The sequence below is a fragment of the Mustela nivalis genome, assembly GCF_964662115.1.
Source record: "Mustela nivalis genome assembly, chromosome: 6".
Lineage (NCBI taxonomy): Eukaryota > Metazoa > Chordata > Mammalia > Carnivora > Mustelidae > Mustela > Mustela nivalis.
The window spans coordinates 78,920,256-78,945,203 of record NC_139025.1 but is presented as its reverse complement, the minus strand read 5'-3'; the positions used below and the strand labels follow the sequence as shown (position 1 = coordinate 78,945,203).

The 24,948-nt window shown below is 41.6% G+C and overlaps 1 long non-coding RNA gene across 3 annotated transcripts; it reads left to right on the top strand.

Moving 5' to 3' along the window:
- On the top strand, nucleotides 1-22,127 carry LOC309866840. 3 transcript variants are annotated; one of them, XR_014312823.1, is made up of 5 exons: nucleotides 1-185; nucleotides 7,944-8,108; nucleotides 12,173-12,449; nucleotides 16,425-16,501; nucleotides 19,431-22,127. It is a non-coding gene; the product is annotated as an uncharacterized lncRNA (long non-coding RNA). The 3 variants fall into 3 exon arrangements; XR_014312824.1 differs by having other exon boundaries at nucleotides 12-185; nucleotides 7,944-8,058; XR_014312825.1 differs by having other exon boundaries at nucleotides 13-185; nucleotides 7,944-8,058; nucleotides 19,434-22,127.
- The last annotated feature ends 2,821 nt before the right edge of the window (nucleotides 22,128-24,948 follow it).

Sequence of the window (24,948 nt, the reverse complement as noted above, 5' to 3'; positions counted from 1 at the left end):
TTGATGATAAGGCAATAAAAACTTCAAAGGGTAACTTAAAAATGTTTCCTAATTCATTTCAGCCTAAAATGATCCCTGTGCCCGTCTCATGCGGTCTGCCAACTCTTTCACTGGAATATGTTAGCCAGTCTCCTTGGAATCATTGCCGGGTCTCCTTGGAATGGAAATTGTGTCAAACTCCGGGGGTGAGTGGGAGAAAAAAATGGTGCTGGCAGAAAGAGAGGAAGTGTTTTTTCAATTTAGTGCCAGAAGTAAGTGCTGACATCGTCTCCCACGTGTTTGGGGACAATGGCACATACTGCTGGGAACACATTCACTTTCCCAAATCCCTTGCTCTGAGGCCTTTGGCAAGTGGCTGCAGAAGTCCCAGCTACTTCCTCCTCCCCATGCCCACACTTCTGAACCCCTTTCTTCCCTCTCGGGCCCAATAGACAGTTGCCACCTTCGTATTAGCATCATCATCAGAGCGAATTCTCTTATTCTGCCTACACATGCATGCTGAAGTGAGAACTCTTCTTCCTTACGTAAACCTCATTTCCTCTCTTCATCTGCATGACTTTTTCAGAGGGAGGGGACTGGAACATTAATCTCAGGTAGCTTCAGAACTGCACAAAGCCAAGCCTGCCTTTTCTAGGCTAAAGTTGACAACATTAAGTGAAAGGAGCCGGTGCCCAGTTGATGCTGATTAATATGGGAGAGAAAGTGGTTAATTACATGGGCTGGGGGCCAATGTGCCTCCTTCCCCTCCCACCAAGTTCATGAACGTGTGGGTGTGTTTAGATTTCTCAGGCTGGCAGTGCACCTCTGCTGAATCTGCTGGGATAGCTGCATGGCCCTTGGCCACTGCAGTGGAGCTGAGCGGGAGAGAGACATACATTGTTTATTTCTAAAGATACTTCTGTTTATATGTGACGCGATGTCTGATGTCTATGTTGAATATCTTTTGGTTAGAGGGCAAAAATAATCACCCAGTGCTACATCTTACCCGTGCTTTCTCTCCAAGACTTATTTGTTGGCACGGATTATTGTCTTTTAAACTGCGTTGTCCTGATATAATTATCTATGTCCACTTTTGTTAGACTCAACCATGAGAGCCTCAATTAGAATAGAAATCGCAGGAGGAAGGGAACTAACCTTTTAGAACACTGTGCACTCCAGGTAGCATGCCAGTTGCATCATTTTTACCTGAGCTGGGTATGTCTTAAAGCCAGGGCAGAATTCCTCTTAGGGAATTCTGGTTTCTTTATTTTTAGGGAGTTGGCAAGACGTTCTGATGGGCTCCCTGAGTCTTAGAATGGGTCCCAGAGCTCAAAGCTTGTTTGGGCAGCCTAAGAAGGAGAGGCAGTAAGACTCAGATAAGAGGGGACCCCAAAATGGGGTAGAGGCCTATGGGAGAAGGGAGCAGAGCCAAAGAGAAACCTCTTGCATTAAGGATAGCCAAGGAGGGGTGCCTGGGTGGCTCAGTGGGTTAAGCTGCTGCCTTCAGCTCAGGTCATGATCTCAGGGTGCTGGGATTGAGTCCCGCATAGGGCTGTCTGCTCAGCAGGGAGCCTGCTTCCCTCTCTCTCTCTCTCTGCCTGCCTCTCCATCTACTTGTGATTTCTCTCTGTCAAATAAATAAATAAAATCTTACAAAAAAAAAAAAAAAAGGATAGCCAAGGAACTCGTTCTTTTACATATTTATTATGCAAATTTCCATCAGATGCAGAAATAGAATGCATAAACCTCACGGTCATCACTCAGTGTCAACCACTCTCAACTCATAGCTGATTTTGTTTCTTCTGTAACCCCACCTGCTCCCCCATCCCCAACCCAGTGAATTATTTTGAAACAAATCCCAGACATTGTATCATTGCACAGAGTCTGTCCATCTGTCCGCTGAGCCATCTGTTCTGCAGCTTCCCTCCTCTTACCCCAGCTGCCATAAAGGTGACCACACATGCAGCTTTAGTGTCAGTGGTGCTTTGGGGGATGACAGGAAGCCAAAAAGTTTGCATCCGGGTCTAAGTAGGTAAAGAACAAGACAGTGCTATGAAGGCTGATGCAGAGCTGAGATTAACAGTGAGTGGAACTCTAAAAAAAAAAAAAAAAAGCAGAACTCTCAAGAATTCCTTAAATGATTGGGGGAATAGAAGGGAAGGTGGGAAGGCTAGATATTCTACAGGAAGTCAGAGGAGGTCTTCATGCAGGACTCTGTGTGTGTGTGTGTGTGTGTGTGTGTGTGTTTGATTATTAAAATGAAGAGTGATTCTAAAAGGCTGCAAGTCTTGGGGACAGCCAGACAGCTGGCTTTTGGGTTACAGTTGCATATTCCAAGTTTCCTTTCCTTGAAAGGAAAGAAAATACTAAATTTAGACACCATCTTTTAATTCCCCTATAATTTCCCTTTCTGTCTCTTTAACAAATGCAGTCTTTAGACAGCCAACACAAGGCATGTGTTCTCCACAACGCCTTTCGCCTTTCGGACACATGGCATCGCTGGGGAGGAGTTGTTACGCAATCCCACCCCAGTTAAGTTTTCAGCTGTTCTCTCCGTTAAGTCACTGTTCTTTAATAATTTGCAACTAACAAGCAAGTGTTACTCGTTTATGAAAAATGGACCTACTTGCATGTACAATCCTCCTGCAGGGGGTAGAGGGGAAGAAAAATCGGGACCATAGTGGGACTAAATACAGATTTGTCAAATTAATAATGCTCTTTAGGTTCACAGATAAACAGAGAAACTGCGAACCTGAAATGTCATCTTCTCTTAAGAACCATTTACACAGTTGGTATTGCCCAAATAATTGTCCAACGTTGGATAAACCATGAGTTTTTTTTTGTTTGTTTGTTTTTTTAAGATTTTGTTTATTTAACGGAGAGATCAAAGCAGGTTCACAGAGCAGAGAGCCCCAGGTGGGGCTCCATCCCAGGACGCTGGGATCAGGGCCTCAGCCTAAGGCAGAGGTTTTAACCCACTGAGCCACCCAGGCACCCCACCATCAGTTCTTTTTTTGCGCATTGTCTGGTGTGAGTTACAGGCGAGTTACATCCAAGATGGTTGTAGAATGGTCGAGAATGGTCGAGAATTGCTATTCTTATGCTAATGAAAAGAGATTTTTTTTCCTTTGAGAAAAGATAATGGCCACTTTCCTATCTGATAACTTGTCCTTCTGTCTGAAGAAAAGACAGAGGATTTCACCTGAAAAACCCAAATGATAAGCAATGTTAAGGCAATATATTTTTGAGAATACTGCTCTTCAGAGGCCTTAGAAAATAACATCCAGACATCCACTAGATGTCACTTGATGTTTGCTATTTTTTCTGAAGGTAGCATTTTCTTTTTTAAAAAGGTTTATCTGCAATTATGAATTGACGACTCCCAGTGGGTCCAAACTGGCAGAAAACAAGATGCAGCAATATTCGAGTGAAAGAAGGCAAAAGTCATTAAATGAGAACAATGATTATGACTTTAAATAAGATTTGGGTGGCTGTGGGGTTTGCATAATCCCTCCTGGCATTTGGAAGGATGAAGCGAAGCCAGCAGCTTTGCCCTCCTGCTGTGTTTAAACAAAAAATGGAAAATTGTAATGAACAGCTAGATTTTTCCTATCTTCCATTTTCTGTTTCTCTCCTCTTCCCTCCCCATTTTTAAGAGAACGCGCTTTTAAAATGATTCCTTTCAATGAAGTTCTTCTGCAGCGTTTTAAGACTGATTTTTCTTTGTTCGAATTTCTACCCGCCGATTAAAACCGTTTTAGTCCGCATTATCTCAGGAAAAGGCATGCAACAAAAGTCAATGGTGAAGATGTCTAGAAATTTTGTGAGGATTCTCTGGGGATACCCACTTCCCGTACTTGCTGAAAATCTAATAATCAGTTCCAGTAGAGACCATGTATCCTGGGGTTTTGTTTTGTGTAATGGCGATTTGTTTATTTTTTTAACTGTCATTGTATTTTGGTTTCCCGATGGTTAAATAAGTCTCAGTATTAAGTAAACTTCTCTGACCCTGCCTATTTCCTGTCTTGTCAAACCTTTCCCTGTAAGAATAACAGTGTTCTTTTATTTGGTAGTGTGTGGCATGATGTTTTTGGCATGGTCAACCTTTTTGACTTGCAAAAACTTGTGACCTCAAGCGTGAGAGAAGTGAATGCTTGCTTGAGTACCTCATAGGGTCCCAAACTTAGAAAGGGTCCTGTTGCGTACATGTTAGGTGTTAGGGTTGCAAAAGAATTATCAGCACATTTATTCCCCAAACATCACAAATAATAAACAGGAATAGTTTTTTTTTTTTCCTAAGTTACTGCAACGATTAAACCCAAGAATACTCAAATATTTTGTTGCTACTAAACTTACGTAATTTCTCAAATTGGCGTAGCTAAACAAAGATGTAGTGCTTTTGTTTACTGAGTTCGATCTAAATAGTTCATATTTTAAAAAACATTTTCAAACCAGTACTCATTACGTGGAAGATGTGGTATTACTATTCCAAGTAAAAGAAGAGAAGAAAGGTCTTTATTGCCTAATCTTTACAAATTCAGATCTGACTGCTTGTCTAGTGAATTCTATAATGTAGAAATCAAGTAACCCAAATCAAGTATCAACCAAGGGGCATTTTTTTTTAAAAGATTTTATTTATTTATTTGTCAGAGAGAGAGAGAGTGTGTGCACAAGCAGGAGGACCAGCACGCAGTGGGAGAAGCACACTCCCTGCTGAGCAAGGAACTAGATGTGGGACTCCATCCCTGGACACCAGGATCATGACCTGAGCTGAAGGCAGACCCTTAACCAACTGAGCCACCCATGTGTCTTGGCATTTTTTTTCCTTAAGGCGGCAATTTGAAAGCATTTTTCCTCTTTTGGTTTATCTTCTGTTTTTCAATAATGTAGACATGAGAATAAAAACCATGGTGAACATCTCTTGCTTTAAAAAAAACACTGGCAACTACTGGGGTGCCTGGGTGTCTCAGTGGGTTAAGCCTCTGCCTTCAGCTCAGGTCATGATCTCAGTGTCCTGGGATCCAGTCCGCTCAGCCCGGAGCCTGCTTCCTACCCCCATGCCCCTGACTGCTTCTCTGCCTACTTGTGATCTCTGTCTGTCAAATAAATAAATAAAAACTTCAAAAAAAAAATTGGCAACTGCTATTGCAAACTAATTGGATCTTGAGGAAAGTAATTGGGTTGATTTGAAGACATCATAGAATAAATTGTTAAAATCACATAGCATTAATTCTGGTAATTTTCTGAACATCTGAGCTAACAAAAATTTTCTAAATATTTGAAGTAGGTGGGATTTGATAAAAACTATTATCAAGCATTCTCTGTCTTTTATACTTGGTCTAGAAATACCATTCTAGTAAAGAGTCTGTGATAGGCAGTAACAAATTAATAATTAAGAACTGAAGACACATTCCTCATCCCGATCTAGATAATTTTTTTCTCTCTGAAACACAGAGCTATAAACTCAGTTTAAGACTGTCTTAATCAGGGGCGCCTGGGTGGCTCAGTGGGTTAAAGCCTCTGCTTTCAGCTCAGGTCATGGTCCCAGGGTCCTGGGATTGAGCCCCACATCAGGCTCTCTGCTCAGCGGGGAGCCTGCTTCCTTCTCTCTCTCTGCCTGCCTCTCTGCCTACTTGTGATCTCTCTCTCTCTCTCTCTCTGTCAAATAAATAAATAAAATCTTAAAAAAAAAAAAAAAGACTGTCTTAATCAAACTTCCCTCTAGCATTCATTGTCATTCGGTATTTCTTCTTTTCAAGAGCTGAATCTAAAGAAATTTAAATTATATTATCAAAATTTATTGCATTCATACCACACACATATGCTCTCCTATACTGTAGTCCAAAACACTATTTTACTGTCTTCCTTTTATAAAAATAAAAATGAAATGCAGATTTTTCTCTGCTTACAATTTGGGGTTACTTCCTGATACACCCACCAAAAGTTGGACAAGCGTTCAATTCCCATAAACTACCAAACATCATCACTAATTAGTCTGGCCTACCTTATGCAAAGTCAGACCATTTTCATTAGCCTACAGTTGGGCAGAATCATTAACTCAAAGCCTATTTTATAATAAAGTGTTGACTACCTTATATAATCTATTGAAACCATACTGGTAAGCAACAGAATGGTTCTAAGGGTATCAGTTGTTCGCTCTCCTGACCCCATGGCTGACTGGGGGGCTGCAGCTCACTGACCCTGCCCAGCATCACTGGACCATCACAGACTGCACATCACTATCTTGGGAAGAGATCAAAATCCAAAGTTTACCGAATTTGTATTGCTTTCACACCACCGTAAAGTTGAAAAATTCTAAGTCAGACCATCCTAAATCAGAGCCATCTGTACAATTGACATATTACCTTTTCCACTTTTTTTTTTTAAGATTTTTTATTTATTTATTTGTCAGAGAGAGATCACAAGTAGGCAGAGAGACAGGCAGAGAGAGAGGAGGAAGCAGGCTCCATGCTGAGCAGAGAGCCCAATGCGGGACTCGATCCCAGGACCCTGAGATCATGACCTGAGCCGAAGGCAGCGGCTTTACCCACTGAGCCACCCAGGCGCCTCACCTTTTTACTTTTTAATATAGAGTTGTAATATGCCATAATGAAATGAAAAGGATTTAAAAGTTGAAAACTGGCATGTTTTAAAGAAACACCCGACAAGTAAAAAAGATGAAAGCCCAGAATAAAACCCATTAGTTATTGGCAGTTTTAGCTCTACTATAGGGTCGTCCTGTATGGACTGGGAATTCAGCCTGCCTGGGTTCAAACATTACCTCCTCACCCAATACCTGTGGATTTGGGCAAGTTAATGATCCTCTCCAACATGCAATAACCTCTTATGGTAAAATGGAAGAAATGATCTGATTTATGTTCCTTTTTTGGAAGAATCAATCAATTTTATTTGCAAAATGCTTAGCACAGGGCCTGGTCCCTGATCAGTGTTTCATAGGATCTACTATCATAATCATTATTATGATGCTAGATAATAATGTCCTTACAAACTTCGCCCATTTTGGTATCATCTGTTTTATTTATCCGATGAGAACTTTGCAAAGAATTGAGTGACTGGGGTCAAATTTGCAATGTGACTAAAGCACCTGAAATACACTTGGAATTTAGTTTGTGATTAGTTTTACCACCTATTTAATACAAACACAAGAATCAATGAGCTTGCTTGTTATAATTCTTTTTTTTTTTTTAAGATTTTTTATTTTTATTTATTTGACAGAGAGAGATCACAAGTAGGCAGAGAGGCAGGCAGAGAGAGAGAGAGAGGAGGAAGCAGGCTCCCTGCTGAGCAGAGAGCCCGATGCGGGACTCGATCCCAGGACCCTGAGATCATGACCTGAGCCGAAGGCAGCGGCTTAACCCACTGAGCCACCCAGGAGCCCTTGCTTGTTATAATTCTAATAGCTATAAAAATATTTAAAAATTGCTTCAGACCATCTATTAATCTAGAGAATACTCGCAAAACAATTGTTAAATATTTACCCCTTTATGAGATATCAGGCAATATGGAATCTATTCATTTTCCTCTTATTCTCTCCTTTTTAAACACTAGTCTAAAATATACCCAGTATTCTGCAAAGCGTTGACTAGTGACAAATGCGATCCATGCCCGCAGAACAGTCTTGTTCACTTCTACCATGGTCAGATTGTTTAGCAATCTTAAAGCCAATAAGTTAAAAGATCTCATGATTAATAGTCAAGCAAATTAAGTACTATCTGGTTCTACTGTGGCCGCAGTCCAGCCTAAATAAGAATCTTCACCAGATACTGAGCCACAGTATTTACAACAAACATATTGACCAAAATAATACAAGCAGAATGAGAAAGACAAAATTCAGACATCTTAAAATGATCACTTCATCTCTCCTGAACACATATGCATGCCAGAGTACTGTTTTTTCACGTTTGTTGAAATTATGGAATCCTTGTGTGTTTTTTCTTCCCCAGAGCGGCAGTTTCCATCACCAATTGATTTGAGTTCGCAAGGCTGGCATTAGAGAGGATATTTATTCCCTCCTAGGACTGGGGTTGCAATTTTGATGGCCCTCCGCTAAATGCGATGGTAAGATAGCGTGTCTGCGTTCACACAGGCTGTAATCAAAGGAGCCAAAGGTAATGCAGTCTTCCCCTCAATCACACATTTTTACATTGTCAGCGCTTAGACTTAGGGGAAAGTGGAACATTCATCAGCCTTATAACTCCATCGGAAATTGAGAAAGATCTTGCATTATGAACTTCGGTAGCTTTTCCCATCTTCAACGGTTACTCATATTCTCCTCGTACACTGCTTCCTCCTTCAGTCCTTATGCATACTTAAACAGATAGTGTCTTTTTTCTTTTTTCCTTCTTAATATTAGATTTCTTTTTATTCTTTAGGTTTGAAAATGTACTTGGTTCTTATTACAAAAAAGTAAATACATGAACTTTGTTAAACTTTAGGCTAACAACTTCAGGATAATTCAAAAGGAAAAAAGTATTCATAATATCACCAACAGATATAACTAATATTTTGGAATAGTATCTTTAAATCTTTTAACTGGGCATAGATTTTTTTTTAAATATATTTTTTCTTTTTTGAGATAATTACCTCTCTATAATTTGGTACACTTCTTTTTTGTTAACTTCATTACAAAATAATTTAAAAACATTGATTTTGCATCATCTGCCTTTTTTAATTTTTATTTTATTTTATTTTATTTTTTTTATCTGCCTTTTTAAAAAAGTTAACATGGTGCTGTGAATAATACCTGTTTTAATTCTCCTGATAGCCATGTAAGGTGGACATTGGTATCCTTTTTTGAATATAAATAACTCAATCTAGGAGTCTCAGGAGAATTCAGTCCTCTGTGGTTTGACCTTTTGAACAAATTCTTTCGAATGTACCACAACTAACTCTTCAGTTTCAGCTATGGTTTTCCCCCAGCTTGATTTAGGCACTTTCTTAGAGTTTGCCTATTATTCTGAGATCACTAGATCTAGTCAAAATCCTAAATCCTTAAAACAAACAAACAAACAAGCAGAAAACCCTAAACCCTTTATATCACCATAGCATTACATTCTTCTACTCTTTATTCTGTGGGAGAAACATGCTTTCCCAACACACAGCTTATTATGGAAACGTCCCCACTTGCTTTTCCAAATACCCTGCTCTTCTTGACTTTCTCTCTTCCAGTTTCCACAAAGATGTTTAAAATAAGAATTTGGAGGTAACAGTATATGGACTGCGTGATAATCCTAAAATAGTCCATTTACAACTGCGTACACATTCTGAGCTTTCATCTTTTTAAAGTACCTTTGGGGACATTTATGGTTGTTTCTCCATCTATCTCCCCTCCTCCATGTTAAGCATCAGTGTGGTTCTAGGGAGGTTGAGCCCACCCCGGGGTCCCATGCATCTTATCTGCTGGCCAATGACTGGTTCAGTGGTAGGCACATGACCTAAGCCTATCCAGTGCAAGCACATTTGAGACTGTTGTTGGGAATTATCAAAGATGCTTACTCTTTTCCTGCCACTTGAAAGAGGAAGCATTAGCCCCAGCAGGAAGTAGCAGCCATCTTAAAACCAAGAGAGGTGTCAGCCTCAGGATGGAGCTGATGCCAAAACAACAGAAGAGAATTGGATACTCGGTGACATCCACGATTTCATCCATGTCTGGTATCTCTCTACCTCTGAGCATTTTAGATGATTGAATACATTTTTTTTTTTTAATGTTTAAGCCACTTCAAATTGAAGTTTTTGTCCACTTGCTACTCTTAGCCATCTTAAGGTGCACAGCACTACCTATGTTTTCCCACAACTGGTGGCTCTTGATAGTCCTGCAAAGGGAGCAGGACGAGCCCCTTCTAGGCATAGGTTGCCTTGTTTTAATGGGGTCACGCTCCCTTTAAGAGAACCCTGATTTTTTTTTAAAGCACATTTAAATTGCACAATCAGAAATTAAGATAGTGACCAAAAGTTCTTACATCTAAAAAATCTCAACCCTGATCAAATATTATCATGCTATGAGCTGTCAAAGAGCTGATAAGCTGATAGAATGTATTTTTCCCATGACCTGTTGTTTCTTTGAAGTAAACACCTGGGGCTGACAGAGTTGGATGTCCCAGCTTTTTGGATCCCTAAAAGGATTACAGCATGATTTTATAACCTCTCCCAAACCCCTCCTCTACCAATGAAAATTACTAGGTACTATAAATCTGTCTTTAAAAAAAATTAATTGGAATCAAAATATGCTTTGAAATGAGTTATTTAATTTTATGTTAGATCTCTCAGAGTTTTCTGACATGTCTGCTAATTGCTTCAGCATGGTGGTGAAATACTTCATGCATGTATCTTTAGAAGTCAATGATACAGCAAGGTGTACAATGAAAATAGTGGTCCTCTGCCTTCTCCATCTTAAGTCGAAACACTTCCAACTGCTTATTTTCTTTGCTTTCATGTTTCTAAATAATATGCATGCAGCTATTTCCTTATTTTTTTTTTAAATCTAGGTATTCTCCACAGGTTTTCTTTTTTCTTTTTTTGTAAAGATGTATTTATGAGAGAGAGAGAGAAAGAAAGAGAGAGAGGGAAAGAGCCTGCACGAGAGCAGGCGGGGAAGGGCAAGAAGTTGATAAGCAGACTCCCCACTGAGCAGGGAGGCCCACCCGTGTTTGATCCCAGGACTGTGAAATCATGACCTGAGCCTAAATTAAGAGTCAGACTTGAACCATCTGAGCCACCCAGGTGCCTCTTGACTGGTTTTCTTCTACAACTGATGAGAATTGAACTTTCTCAGCACACTCCTTTGTGGCACACTCCTCCCACCATGCTTTCCTTCTTTCTATCCTTCCAGTGCAATTATGTAGTAATATTTGGGCTAAATTTATAGCTCAGCCACACAGTATACTATGGTAGCCTGTTTTGTAACTTCATTAATAATAGCCTCTTTTTTGTTGCTTAATTTTTTGTGTGTTTATCATTAATTTCTCATCAATTCTTTGATAGAATAGTTAAACTCCCTTGAATGGATATCAACACAAGATAATCTATCCATTTCTTTTTCTTTTTCCTTTTTTCTAGATTCTTCTATCTTTAAACCTCTGCCCTCCCCTCCCCATCTCTGGCCTCAGTTAAGCTGACTACTCTCCAGCCTGCCGTTCAGCTGCCATCCTGGGACTTGCCATCTTAGGAATTGTCTCTGGTATTGGGGGAGTTTCCCGTGCCTGTATCCCATGATTTCTCACTTTCCTCATTTTGGTGAATCACAATCTCCAGTAGTTTCTTAAAAAATCTTTTTGTAGTTAGGGTACAATAAACATATGGTAAAGTATATTCAACTCATGTCCAGCCCAATTAATTTTTGTATCTATATATTCGTATAACCACCACTGATACTGAATATCAAGGCGTCGGGGTGGTTCAAGCGATGAAGCGTCTGACTCTTGATTTCGACTCAGGTTATGATCTCAGGTTGGTCAGATCGAGCACCGTTGTTGGGCTCTGCACTGAGCATGGCGTCTGCTTGAGCTTCTCTGTCTTCTTCTGTCTTCCTCCCCCTCTGCCCCTCCCTGCACTCTCGGGCTCTATATAAATAAATAAATAAATAAATAAATAAATAAATAAATAAAATCTTTAAAAAGGAAAAAAATACTATTTCCAGCACTCCACAAAGTTTGCTCCACAAAGTTTGTCTTTTCCCAGTCAATACCCTCCACCATCACACATCCCCAATGAGGTAATCACCATTCTGACTTCTATCACCATCGGGTAGTTCTGCCTGTTCTTGAACCTTATGTAAATAAACAGGAAGTACGTACTCTTTTAGATCTGACTCTCTTCTTCTCTTTATTTTATACTTGGGAGAGTCATCCTTGTTGCATGTGCCTGTGGTTTGTTCTTTTGTTTGTTTTTTGCTGTGGCACGTGGTATGAATGTGAAGTATTTGGATGTTATAAATACAGCTGCCACAAATAGTCTTAGTCCATCCTTTTTTGGACACACGCAACTCATTTTTGGGGGAGTATACCACGTAGGATTAGAATTGCTGGGCCATAGGGTAGCCATTAACTTCTTGAGAAATGGTGTAGTTGGAAATACTTATGACAGGTTGTGTATTAGGTTAACCTAAACTACACTACTGTAACAATAAGCCTCACATCTTTTTGGTTTACTGTATTGAGTCTTTTCTTGCTCACAGGAGTCTGCTGAAGGTCGGGCAACCCTCTGGTACCGTTGTCTTTCATGTGGTAATTCAATGACAGAAAATGCTCCCATCTTTTGGTTCCGCTGTCTCAACACCAGGCCTCTTTGGAAAGCATGGAACTCATACAATCCTCTTCGGTGCTTTTGCCAGGAAATGACATGTCACTTCTGCACACACCTACTTGATCAGAACACATGATCCCATCTAACTTGGAGAGGTCTGGGAAGTATAGTGTTCCATGTACCCGGAGGAAAAGGAGAAACAAATCTTGGTGAGCATAAGTAATGTCTACCACACTTCACATATCTGTCAATACCTCTGTTCTAATGTCACACTGAAATGAAAATACGGACAGGTATTAAATCTTAGGTAGAAAGAACTTACTTTCCTTGGAATTTTGAAGTTGTTTGTCTACTGTCTTTTAGCTTCCAGTGATCCTTTTAAGAAATCCAATGCCATTGTGGTTCTTTGTGTGGGAACTGTTTTTCTCTTTAATCCTAGTATATTCTAGTATCTGGGCATATCATAATGATATGCTTGGTGTGCATATTTTACTTTCTTATTTTTCATCACTGCGTTTTTGTACTATTTTCTGCAAGGCTTTCTCAACTTCCCATTCTTTTATTGATTTAAAAAATTTCTACTTTTATATTTGTAGTTTTTAGATTTTTCTCCATGGTTTATTTTTTCCCATTTATTTGTATTTGTTTTGGGTTTTTTAATCTTTTTAAATCTATTTTTCATATTAGAGCATTTCCTCATCTATCTGGAGATCTCCAGCTGCCTGTTTACATTCAGGTGTCAAGGAATAAAAAGTTGGTTGGGAGCCCTTTGTAGGCCACTCCGACTACTGAGCTTTCCTATAGAGCCATGAAATGGGACCCAGGCATTTTGTTGGGTGATTACCATGTTAGTATTGGTAGGTGTTTTATTTTTGGGCTGCTCACTTTCTCCACAGAGTAACTTGCTATTCTCCTCCATGGGGAGCATAAGCCTGAATGTCAACATTTATGGAGGTGAGGGAAGGAGGCTTAAGAAGCTAAGTCAATGAGAGTTGGAGAAGCCTTATGCTTCAGAATAATGGTCTTTACTTAATCCTATTTCTTTCTGGCTCTGAGCTATCACTGAGTCCAGAACCATGCTGGTTCAGCATCTCTAGAGAGCAAACATCTTGCTTTTTACCAGAGCAGGAGCAAGATGCCTACCTGTGAGGTATAGGGAAGGTCTGTAACTTATGCAGATTTCAACAAAATCTTTGTTTCTTGTCTCCTCTCCATTCCTCCTTCCAAATATCAGGGACCACCATTTCCTGACCTCTCCAGAAATTTTTAGAGCAACTTATCTAGCTTCTTCTTGGCTTCCTCTTAGATTTTATTGGGCTTTTAGATTTCTCTATTTTGCTCAGTTAGCTACTCTTCTTCTTTCGGCTTCCATCTTCCAAAACGTAGTTGACAAATTGTGTCTGATGTCTCCTCTACAGCTTTTTTGTCTTTGGAGTTTTCACCTTCGTTAATTCCCTCACTATCATTTTTAGTAGGTTGTAGAGAGAGTTTATATAAATGCTTACTCTTAATTTCCCATGTTTATTTATTATTTTTTTAAGATTTTACTTATTTATTTGACAGAGATCACAAGTAGGCAGAGAAACAGGCAGAGAGATAGGAGGAAGCAGACTCCCCGCCGAGCAGAGAGCCCGATGTGGGGCTCTATCCCAGGACCCTGGGATCATGACCTGAGCTAAAGGCAGAGATTTTAACCCACTGAGCCACCCAGGCGCCCCTCCCATGTTTATTTTGAGTCATAATTGTTTTATAAGCCTACAATATAATCCTATCCCTCTCTTTTCGGAACGCTGTTCCTAGAACTGTAACACATATACCTTTAATTCTAACCTTATATTAGCACAGAAAATTTTTCATGATTTGACTCGAGAACTTTTCCAATATTAACCCAACAATCCAGCATAGCAGGTTATATGCTGTTTTTCAAACATGCCTGTTTTTTATTTTCAAAGCCATGCATAGACCATTTCCATTACTTAGAATCTACTTTTCTTCCAACTTTGAAACATCTACTTATTTATTGGCTCCCCAATGAAGCATTCTTTGACTCCTCCAGACCAAAGTAATTTTCTTCCTATGTGCTCACATAGCACTCAATATTCTTATATAAAATAATATGTATTCTACCAACTTTGCAGTGGAAAATTTAGATGTAGTATTCCCCAGTCCCACAATGGAGGACGGCTGTATATAATATGCACCCTCCAGGGCTAAGACTGTGTCTTCTTCTTTGAATTTTCTGGCACTTGGCAGTGTCTCTCATATCTCAGGCATATGTATTTCAATATATCTATGACCAATGAGTGAATAAGGAAGCGATAATACAGGACCCCTTGGGTGTTATAAAACAAGGGCACCAAAGCAGAAAGCCTTTACCTGGGAGTCAGCATTTTTAAATCCTGATTTTTGCCTGACTTGGGCTTGCAGAACATAATCTCGCATAAATCATTCTGGTCTTTCTGCTCTCAAACATGCTCCCTTGTAGAATAGGGATCCCTCAGAACTGCTTTGAGCTTTAAAGCTCTTGGGCCAGCTATAACAAAGTCACGAGCAAGTCTGTTTCAAACTTTGTAGCTGAATTGTTTCCTGATTGTGCTATAAAGTCTTCCTTCCACATGTGGGGAAAGCAAGGACTCCCCCATTGATAAATGTCCTACATCCACCTGCTAAATACTACCCAGAACCGAGTCTGTGCTGTCCTCGCTGGTAGTTACCTTCTCTGTCAAATATACCCAGGCTTTTTCCAAGATGCATCCTTTCGCCTGATCTTGTTTGCTCAACACTGACCTCAGCTGAGGCTACATGCAAGTCCGCACCCCAAAGCTGTCTCTTTTGATAATCATGTCTCAAGCCAGGGTTTGTTTTGTAAAAGATCCAGCTGCTTGGAAAGTCCCAACAATTGCAAACCCTCAGTAGAATCTGCAACATTTGTTGCTGAGACTTTCAGGTGAGAAAACTTAGGAACGATTGATTGATCCCTGTCTCGCATTTCACGACAGTGAGCTTTCTCTCAAACACCTGCTGGAGGCTCTTCAGACAAGCGTGTTTTTTCTTCAGAGTGACTCCGGAGCATCAGCTCTGGAGCCGGCCGGCCAAGGGATTTTGTTCTTTTTTGTCTGCTAGTTTTTGGCAGTTTACCTGTTTTGCATTCATGTTTGCACTTACGTAAAATTAGTGCCGGTTGTGAGACTCCAACAAGATAGCGTGTGTAAAGCAAGTAGCACACAGTTAGGTATCCCTTTTGGCATTTCTCCTCATAGAAAGAGTGTCTGAGTTCTCTCTGGTTTTTTTCTTCTGTTCACTCTTTTTTTTTTTAAATTTATTTGACAGAGAGAAATCACAAGTAGACGGAGAGGCAGGCAGAGAGAGAGAGAGGGAAGCAGGCTCCCTGCCGAGCAGAGAGCCCCATGCGGGACTCGATCCCAGGACCCCGAGAGCCGAAGGCAGCGGCTTAACCCACTGAGCCACCCAGGCGCCCCTCTTCTGTTCACTCTTTAAAAAAAATTTTTTTTTTGGTCTTTTCCTGCCCTGCTCACCGGTTACCCTCTTTCATTCTTCTTTTTTCTTCTGCAGGATGAACACTTTTTAGTTTAAACTGCACCTTTAAAAGTTTAAATTTAACCAAATGTATTATATTTCGGTCAGCTCTCTTAACACCTAGTTTATGACTATTTCTTTTTCACTTAAGTTTTCTTTCTTCTTTTTTTCTGGAAGTTTGCATTTGTCTTGCTTTGGTGGCTGTAGAGGTGATTCTGGGTAGAGTTTGAGAGACGTTTTCTTCAGGCATTCCTGTTCATGGTTGGAAGGACAGAGAGCCAGATGAGGTGGTATTCTGGAAGGGGACTTGCTGGGAGCGGTGGTACAGAGGTGTGAGGGTTAGGAAACACAGAAGAGTCACAGAAATTCAAAAACAAGAAATAAAGCCCCACAACAGCTCATGGAGCTTGCAGTGTTGCCAGGAACCCAAACCATCCTTTTTAGGGGTAGTCTCCTCTCCCCCTTCCCCTTCCTATCCCCCACACGTGTTCTGTTCTTCTCTCATTTAGCCCATGTTGCATGATGGCCATCCCAGCCCCCATCTCCATGACCTTCTTACAGCTAAGTCAGTAGCTCAGTTACCCAAACCCAGACATCTCAAGAAGGGAATGTCATTGGACTGTTCTTCTTTCCTCCCCCGACCCTAGGTCACTGGCCTGCCTGCTATTGGGAGCGTTGCACCACTTGGAACCCCCATGGCTTCCCCATCTGTCCCAGCTGAAGGGTAAGTCTCTTAGGAAAGAGTGGGGCTATAGCAGTACACTGGATTTGCCAAAAATATCAATATTGGGATGCTGATCTGAAGTGAGAAATTTTTAAAAATACAAATAATATGTCAGAATATTCTACGATGTGAAGTATTCTCACAAATATCCTCTTATGGGGCGCCTGGGTGGCTCAGTCGGTTAAAGCCTCTGCCTTCGGCTCAGGTCATGATCCCAGAGTCCTGGGATCGAGCCCCGCATAGGGCTCTCTGCTCAGCCGGGAGCCTGCTTCCTCCTCTCTCTTTATCTGCCTCTCTGCCTACTTGTGATCTCTGTCAAATAAATAAATAAAATCTTTAAAACAAAAAACAAAAAACAAACAAAAAAAACCCAACAAATATCCTCTTGTAAGAATTTGCCCACCTAAGGGATCACTCTCCTTCCTTTGGAAATATTCCTTGATGGGAAAGCTATTGGCACATTGGAAGTGATGTCATCTCAGACTTCCAAACCTCCCTTCTGGAAGCTCCTAAGATATGGCATCACAGGTAGTTTCCCCTCCCCCTCTAAGAGGCAGTGGCCGAGGGGCATGGCCCAGAACTGAGCCAGCATACCCGCCTATAGATTTTGGTGGGAAACAAGCCTTCTCGTGTGTCCCTGTACACATCCCACACACTGGTACAATCATGCTAGACAAGGGAGCTCCCGAGGGCAGGAGGCCAAGGGGATTCTTGCCTGCTGTGCTAGGGACCTGGCACGCACTCATTCATGTGACCAAGCCAAATCATTGACACAGACATTAGGTATGCTGTCTGAAATTCTCTCTTCTCAGATTGTGTGTTTCACGTGTCACATCCTGCCTAAAATTATCCTACGCGCACCCAGGAGAGAGACGTGAAACCTCATGTGCTTTTCCCAGTCCTTGTCCTCCCCTCCGCCATCTGCCAGCGACCTGTCCTTCCTCATCTCTCTACCTGCCTTTCTCTGCCACAGGCTCCCACTTCTGTCTGTTCTGTGATAAATCCGTGCTCCCCCGACTTCCCTAGTGTGCCTTTAGAAGTAACCTGCAAGCAAATCTGGTCAGGGGAGACCAATCCCTGGCCATCATCTGAGTCGTCCTGCTGAGGACATGGGAGTGCGGCTCGGAAGGGCCATCCTGGCCAGGTGGCTGCTGGGGTGTGACACCCGGTTTCTCCTTTTTCTTCTCCAAGCGCCCGATGACCAGTCCCTCAGTTTGGATGATGCAGGTGCCCGCCTCTGGTCCTGCTGCTTCCGTTCCTGTTCTCTCGAAGCCAGCTTTCATAAAGGGTGGGAGACGGGCAAAGCAGCAGTTTGGTTCTCATTACGAGCATGGGAACTGGGACTTCCACTCTCCTTCCTTGTCCCCACCCATTTTCATTTATTAAATCTGACTCAATACATTTAGCCTTCCTATGAAGTTCAGTAGGTTCCTTAAGAAATAAGAATGTAAAATACCTCTGTCATCAATGATAAAGCATTGTTTCACTACGTTTTAATTTATTAAAAAGAATAATAACAAACCCCCAAAGCACAGTATTTAAGCAAGCTGGGTGACCAGTGTGAGACCGAGAAGAGGGTTATTTATTGTTTTTAGCAACTTTGCTCTTCTTTGGCAAGAATCCTTTGAAGGAAATGGGTCAGTTTCAGACTGCTGGTGAAAAACATCCCAAAGACCATGTTGGTGTTTTAGTCTGTTTTCTACATAAAGAGTATTTCGTGAAAGACACACCCAGTGAGCACAAGACCAGAGCTTGGGAACCTCAATCTGTTCCAGAAACCAGAGTTCCCACATAACTACATAATGTGCTGCTATCAGGTTACGGGCCTGCCACAATTGCCTAATGTAACATTGAGTTCGGGGGCGCTGCCGTGGGGATGTGTAATTACCAGGGGGCTGGCTCAGGCTGAGTGGTTGCAGAACTCAGGAATTCACACGCACAACTCATGGGCAGACCGGTGCTCCACCTCAGTCTTCACTCAGGGATATCCAAGATGAAACATCCCAAGGTCTTGCCCCCCTCTCTGAGGTAATAGTGCATATCCGCTGCTGTTTGTATGACACAGAGGTCAAGGAAAGGGTAGCGTTTGATTGCATTGCTGGTCTTGCTTGCATGACCATGTCTTCATGCTTCCGAAATGTCTTTGTTTCAGAATCCCCAAAATGATTTCTGACAAGACCTTCGATCTTTCTTTTGCAGTAGGAAAAAAAAAAAAAAGGTTGATTTTCTATAAGAGGTTTGGGATAGTGATGATGATGGCTTATGATTAAATTTAGTTATTTTCTTATATAATTTGAACCTGTGCCCATTCTTATTCCTAAATCTTTACCCAGTCCTGGATCCTGACCTGAAATGAGCCAGGCTCACTAGTTCAGGAAAGTCTAGCTGGATGACAGGGTTGAATGTTGATTTCACACATTTATGAAAGCAACAGGTAGAAATAGAAGACCAAACGCGATTCTCTTTACTGTGGCTGGTAGTGTTTCCAGTTGAACTTAGAGCATCAAGGCTCCCAGGAGTGAAGCCCAATCTGGATTTCCAGAAACTAAAGGAACTCTGATGTATGCATGATAAAAACCTGGGATTTCAATCCTTTACATCCATTTCTCGGTTCCTACTGGCACCACACACGTTCACTAATGTAGTCCTGCACAGCCCCGAGTTCCCACCCTCACAGCCTTGGTGGGCCAACCTCCTCTGACCCTGGATGACCATGTCCTTTCATGTCCTTTGTGGCTTCTAAAGCCTGTGTCTTAAGCCTGATCATTACCCCAGCTCCTTGTTCTCTCTCTGTCAATATGGGTCACGGCTTACCTCTTTTAACGGCAAATTCCTTGGCTGAAAATTATCCAGATGTCCTGGAGAACGAAACGGGCAAGAGGTTAAATAGTACTGTATAACCATGGTTTTCAAACTTTTTTTTTCTAAGTAGCAGAATGTTCTTTCTTCAAATTAAATCTTACGCGGATGCCCGGTATCGAAAGCAGATGAACATGGCACTGTGGACAAGTTCCCTTATACCGTCATGATCACCCTTAGGAGCCTTCATGAACTCAAACGCTTCTCAGGACATGGACTGGAAACCACTAACATACAGGATTCTGAAGGGGAAGAGGAAGCCAAAATGTTTGCGGCTCATTTCAACAGCTGTTTCACTCAGTAATTATAACTTTATTCCCATGACCTGCCTCTGAACCCCAGCTTCCTGGATCCTATTCAGAGCAAGGGATGGGGGTGACCTGTAGTAAAGTTGGCTGCCCATCCCCTCACTCAATTTCTTCTCCAAGTTTTTCCCCAACTTCCTGCTCTTGTAAATTCTGGGAGCCTCTCGTCCAAGGATCTAGATTCCGGTTCTAGTTCTGTTCTTTCAGCCGTATGTAGGGATTATATGCACTCCCAGAACACTTGATTTCATCCTGGTTGACGGAAAAAGTAATATCTACTCTTCCTGTTGTGAAGATGAAAATCGAAGCTCATTGTATAGAAGAGTTGTGTGGATTATGTCATCTATATGCTTTTTAAGTTGTATAGAATACATACACACATACTGCTGGAGACAAGAGATAGATCACCAAAGAAGTTTGGCTGGACTGTAATCATCATTCTTAAGATCTTAACGGTTCTGGAACTACACAAAAAAGATACAAATTTAGGAGGAAATGACCTGCTTTTTATTTTCAGCATCCTCCCAGTGTTACACAGAATTGACCTATAAATTCCAGTCCCAGATCTCAGCACGTGCTAGAGGGAAATTTAAGAAAGATGGACGTCCTCTCTGGCAATGTGCCACAGAGAAGAGGATGCTCGCCAAACCCCGGTCTCTGGCAGCACCAGGAAACCTGAATTTTGGGAGACTAGTGTAGCATGTTTGAGCAAGCGCATATTTGAGGCTACAGACAGAGCAAGTCAGGTTTCTGCATCTCTCCTGGGCCAACAGTGTGAATATTGCAATAGGACCCTTGTTGGCCTCAGTGAATTTAAGCAGCAGCTCTTAGGATCCTGGGGAGAAGTTTGATGAGGATTGGCAGTGGCAAAAAGGGACACCTGCTAGGACAGTAATCTAAGGCAGGTATTGATCCCATGGAGCAATATTAGCACTTTCCTATCCATCTTCAAGGCAGCCTCAGAGTCTCTTTCACCACAGCATTCTAAGAAAATGCTTCCCAGGAGTGAGAAGAGACATATGAGCCATTTCTTTTTCTTTTTTTGTTTATAGTTGTTTTATTTTTTTAAATAAACATATAATGTATTTTTATCCCCAGGGGTACAGGTCTGTGAATCGCCAGGTTCACACACTTCACAACACTCACCATAGCACATACCCTCCCCAATGTCCATTACCCCAGAGCCATTTCTGATCTAGTTCAGTCCCTGCCGCCATCCTCGCCCCACCATCATTCTTTGACTAAGGAAATGGAAACCAAGGGACCAGGAGAAGCACATGCCCTGAGCTGTGCTGCTTCTGGACCTTCTCAGGGCTGGAAACCCGTCAGCACATCTCCTTTCCAGAGTGTTCCTGTATGACATCTCCCCTCCCTTTTATGTCTTCCTTCAAGGCAGAGTTGCCCGTCTGCTAAGATCTGGGTACACTCTATTTGCCCATGCTGAAGTCACTGAGCACATCGTCAGATTACTGAGAGGTGAGCTGCAGGGAGGTCCCCAGTTCCACAGAGGGTGGCGGGAAGGATAGGAAACCGCAGGGCTTTAGAAGGGAGGGAAAACCGAACGACTCAACAGACGGGATTGTCAATGACATGGACTTGGGAAGGCTGAGAAGTGACTTTTATAATCTTGTATGAAGTTGGCAACAACAGCTGGCTCTACCCTGAGTATTTTTGATAACTTCTTAGTTTGCTAAGCTTCCTGGTGATTTGGAGTAGTGGTTCAACCCAAGGGCTGTGCAGCCGTTTTCCGTGAGTCACTGCCCAGAGGGCCCCCGTGTGAGGCTGCTGGACAGGGGCCAGGCTTTCTCCTCTCCCAGCCTCTGCCCAGATGCATTCTTGTGTCCTTTTGCTCGTCCACTCCCTACTTGTCTCCACTCCTGAGATTGCTTCCCCTCTTCCCAGGCTGCCAGTGCTTGCCTTGACCTGCCCTATTTCCTCCCTCCTCGCCCAGAAGATCTTTTCTCTTCCCGGGCCCTCTGTTCTCACTCCTCCTCTCTTTGCCATAATCTGTCTCTTTCCATTTGTTCCCTTCCTGAGTTTCACCCTTCCTGATTCATACCCAGTTGTTGTTTCTTATATTTCTTCCTCTAGCCACTTGCTCTTTTTATTTATTTTTAAAGATTTCATTCATTCATTCATTCATTCATTCATTCATTTTAAAGTTAAAGTGTGCATGAGGGGAGGAGCAGAGGGAGAGGGACAAGCTGATTCTGTGCTGAGCACAGAGCCCAATGCCAGGCTCAATTTCACTGACAAGGGATCAGGACCTGAGCCTACCCAGCCCCAGAAACCAGTTGGGAAATGTACAAACCTAGTGCGTACTCGGTTCAGCAGTGACCCATATTACTCAACAATATAAATACCAGCCATTCGCTTTTACCTTTTAAAATTAAATAGACAAAGTACACATGCCTGGAACTAAAGCATAAATAAATGTTAACGCAAAGATTTGGTAATGCAAAGATTATGTCTGTAGTTGTGGTTTATTCTGCAAAAAAAGGAATTGACATGTTGCCCAAGGTTGATGGAGGGTGACACAGTGATGGAAATATGTTATTTACAGTCACAGAGGTAACCCGGGGGAGAATTGAAAGCTGCAGTATCAAAGCTCAAAGGATAAGGAGGAGGGGAGGGGAGGGATAATATTAGAAAACTAGATGGGGACACCTGGGTGGCTCAGTCCAGTAAGCGTCTGACTCTTGATTTTAGCTCAGAGTGATCTCAGAGTCCTGGGATCGAGCCCCATGTTGGGCTCTCAGTCAGTCTCCATGCTGGGCTTAAAATTCTCTCCCTTACCCTCTGTCCCTCCCTTCCCCAGTCTTCCAAAAAAAAAAAAAAAAAAGAAGAAAAGAAAAGAAAGAAAGAAATAAAAAACATCACTTTAAGAATAAATTGGTATTGTTAAAGCCGACAGATGAAGAAATATCTGTATTTATGGTTCAGGATCACTTGTGCAGAACGGTTGCCTCCAGGGCACGACATGGGGTAGGTTAGAAAGGGTGTCCGGAGAACTGCTTGAAAGTTCTTCTCTACTTTTTTTTTTTTTTTTTTTTAAGAGCTCATTCTATTTTAATTCAACCTGAAATTAAACTTAAATCATGCCCCACTGTATGTCTGTGTGCCTATTTAGGACAGAGTACTCAGCAGCCACCAGGGATTAATTTTTTCATTTACATTTGCCACATGCTCCATTTTTCTTTTTTTTTTTTTTTATTAACATATAATGTATTATTTGCCCCAGGGGTACAGTCTGTGATTCCTCAGTCTTACACATTTCACAGCACTCACCATAGCATGGACTCTCAAGTGTCCCATCACCCAGCCACCCCATCTCTTTAACCCCCTCCCCTCCAGCAACTCTCAGTTTGTTTCCTGAGATTAAGAGTCTCTTCTGGTTTGTCTCCCTCCTGATCCCATCTTGTTTCATTTTTTCCTTCCCTACCCCCCATGACCCCCCACCCTGCCTCTCAAATTGCTCATATCAGAGAGATCATATGATAATTGCCCTTTTCTGGTTGACTTATTTCGCTCAACTTAATACCCTCTAGTTCCATCTACATCATTGCGAATGGCAAGATTTTGTTTCTTTTGATGACTGCACAATGTTCCACATCTTCTTTATCCATTCATCTGTTGATGGACATCTAGGTTCTTTCCATAGTTTGGCTATTGTGGACATTGCTGCTATAAACATTCAGGTGCACATGCCCCTTCGGATCACTACATTTGTATCTTTAGGTTAAATACCCAGTAGTGTGATTGCTGGGTTGTAGGGAAGCTCAATTTTCAACTTTTTGAGGAACCTCCATACTGTTTTCCAGAGTGGCTGCACCAGCTTGCATGCCCACCAATAGTGTAGGAGGGTTCCCCTTTCTCTGCATCATTGCCAAGATCTGTCGTTTCCTGACTTGTTAATTTTAACCGTTCTGACTGGTGTGAGGTGGTATTTCACTGTGCTTTTGATTTGTATTTTCCTGATGCTGAGTGATGTTGAGCACTTTTTTATGTGTCTGTTGGGTATCAGGATGTTTTCTTTGCAGAATGTCCATTCATGTCTTCTCCTCATTTCTTGATTGGATTATTTGTTCTTTGGGTGTTGAGTTTGATAAATTCTTTATAAGTTTTTAATACTAGCCCTTTATCTGATGTCATTTGCGAATATCTTCTCCCATTCTGTCAGTTGTCTTTTCGTTTTGTTGACTATTTCCTTTGCTGTGCTGAAGTTTTTGATCTTGATGAAGTCCCAATAGTTCATTTTTGCCCTTGGTTCCCTTGCCTTTGGTGATGTTTCTAGGAAGAAGTTAATGCGGCTGAGGTCGAAGAGGTTGCTGCCTGTGTTCTCCTCTTCTAGATGGATTCCTGTCTCACATTGAGATCTTTCGTCCATTTTGAGTCTATTTTTGTGCGTGGTGGAAGGAAATGGTCCAGTTTTATTCTTCTGCATGTGGCTGTCCAATTTTCCCAATACCATTTGTTGAAGAGACTGTCTTTTTTTCACTGGACATTCTTTCCTGCTTTGTTGAAGATTAGTTGACCATAGAGTGGAGGGTCCATTTCTGGGCTCTCTCTTCTGTTCCATTGACCTATATGTCTGTTTTTGTGCCAGTGCCATACTGTCTTGATGACGACAGCTTTGTAATACAACTTGAAGTCTGGAACTGTGATGCCACCAACTTTGGCTTTCTTTTTCAACATTCCTATGACTATTTGGGGTCTTTTCTGGTTCCATATAAATTTTAGGATTATTTGTTCCACTTCTTTGAAAAAAATTGAGGGGATTTTGATAGGGGTTGCATTAAATGTGTAGATTGCTTTAGGTAACATAGACATTTTCACAATATTTGTTCTTGCAAACCAGGAGCATGGAACATTTTTCCATTTCTTTGTGTAATCCTCAATTTCTTTCATGAGCACTTTCTAGTTTTCTGAGTATAGATTCTTTGCCTCTTTGGTTAGGTTTATTCCAGGTATCTTATGGTTTTGGGTGCAATTGTAAATGGGATCAACTCCTTAATTTCTCTTTCTTATGTCTTGCTGTTGGTGTATAGCAATGCAACTGCTTTCTGTGCATTGATGTTATATCCTGACACTTTACTGAATTCCTGTTCAAGTTCTAGCAGTTTTGGTATGGAGTCTTTGGGTTTTCCACAAAAAGTATCATATCATCCACAAAGAGTGAGAGTTTGACTCCTTCTTTGCCAATTCGGATGCCTTTTATTTTATTTTATTTTTTTGTTGTCTGATTGCTGAGACTAGGACTTCTAGTACTATGTTGAATGGCAG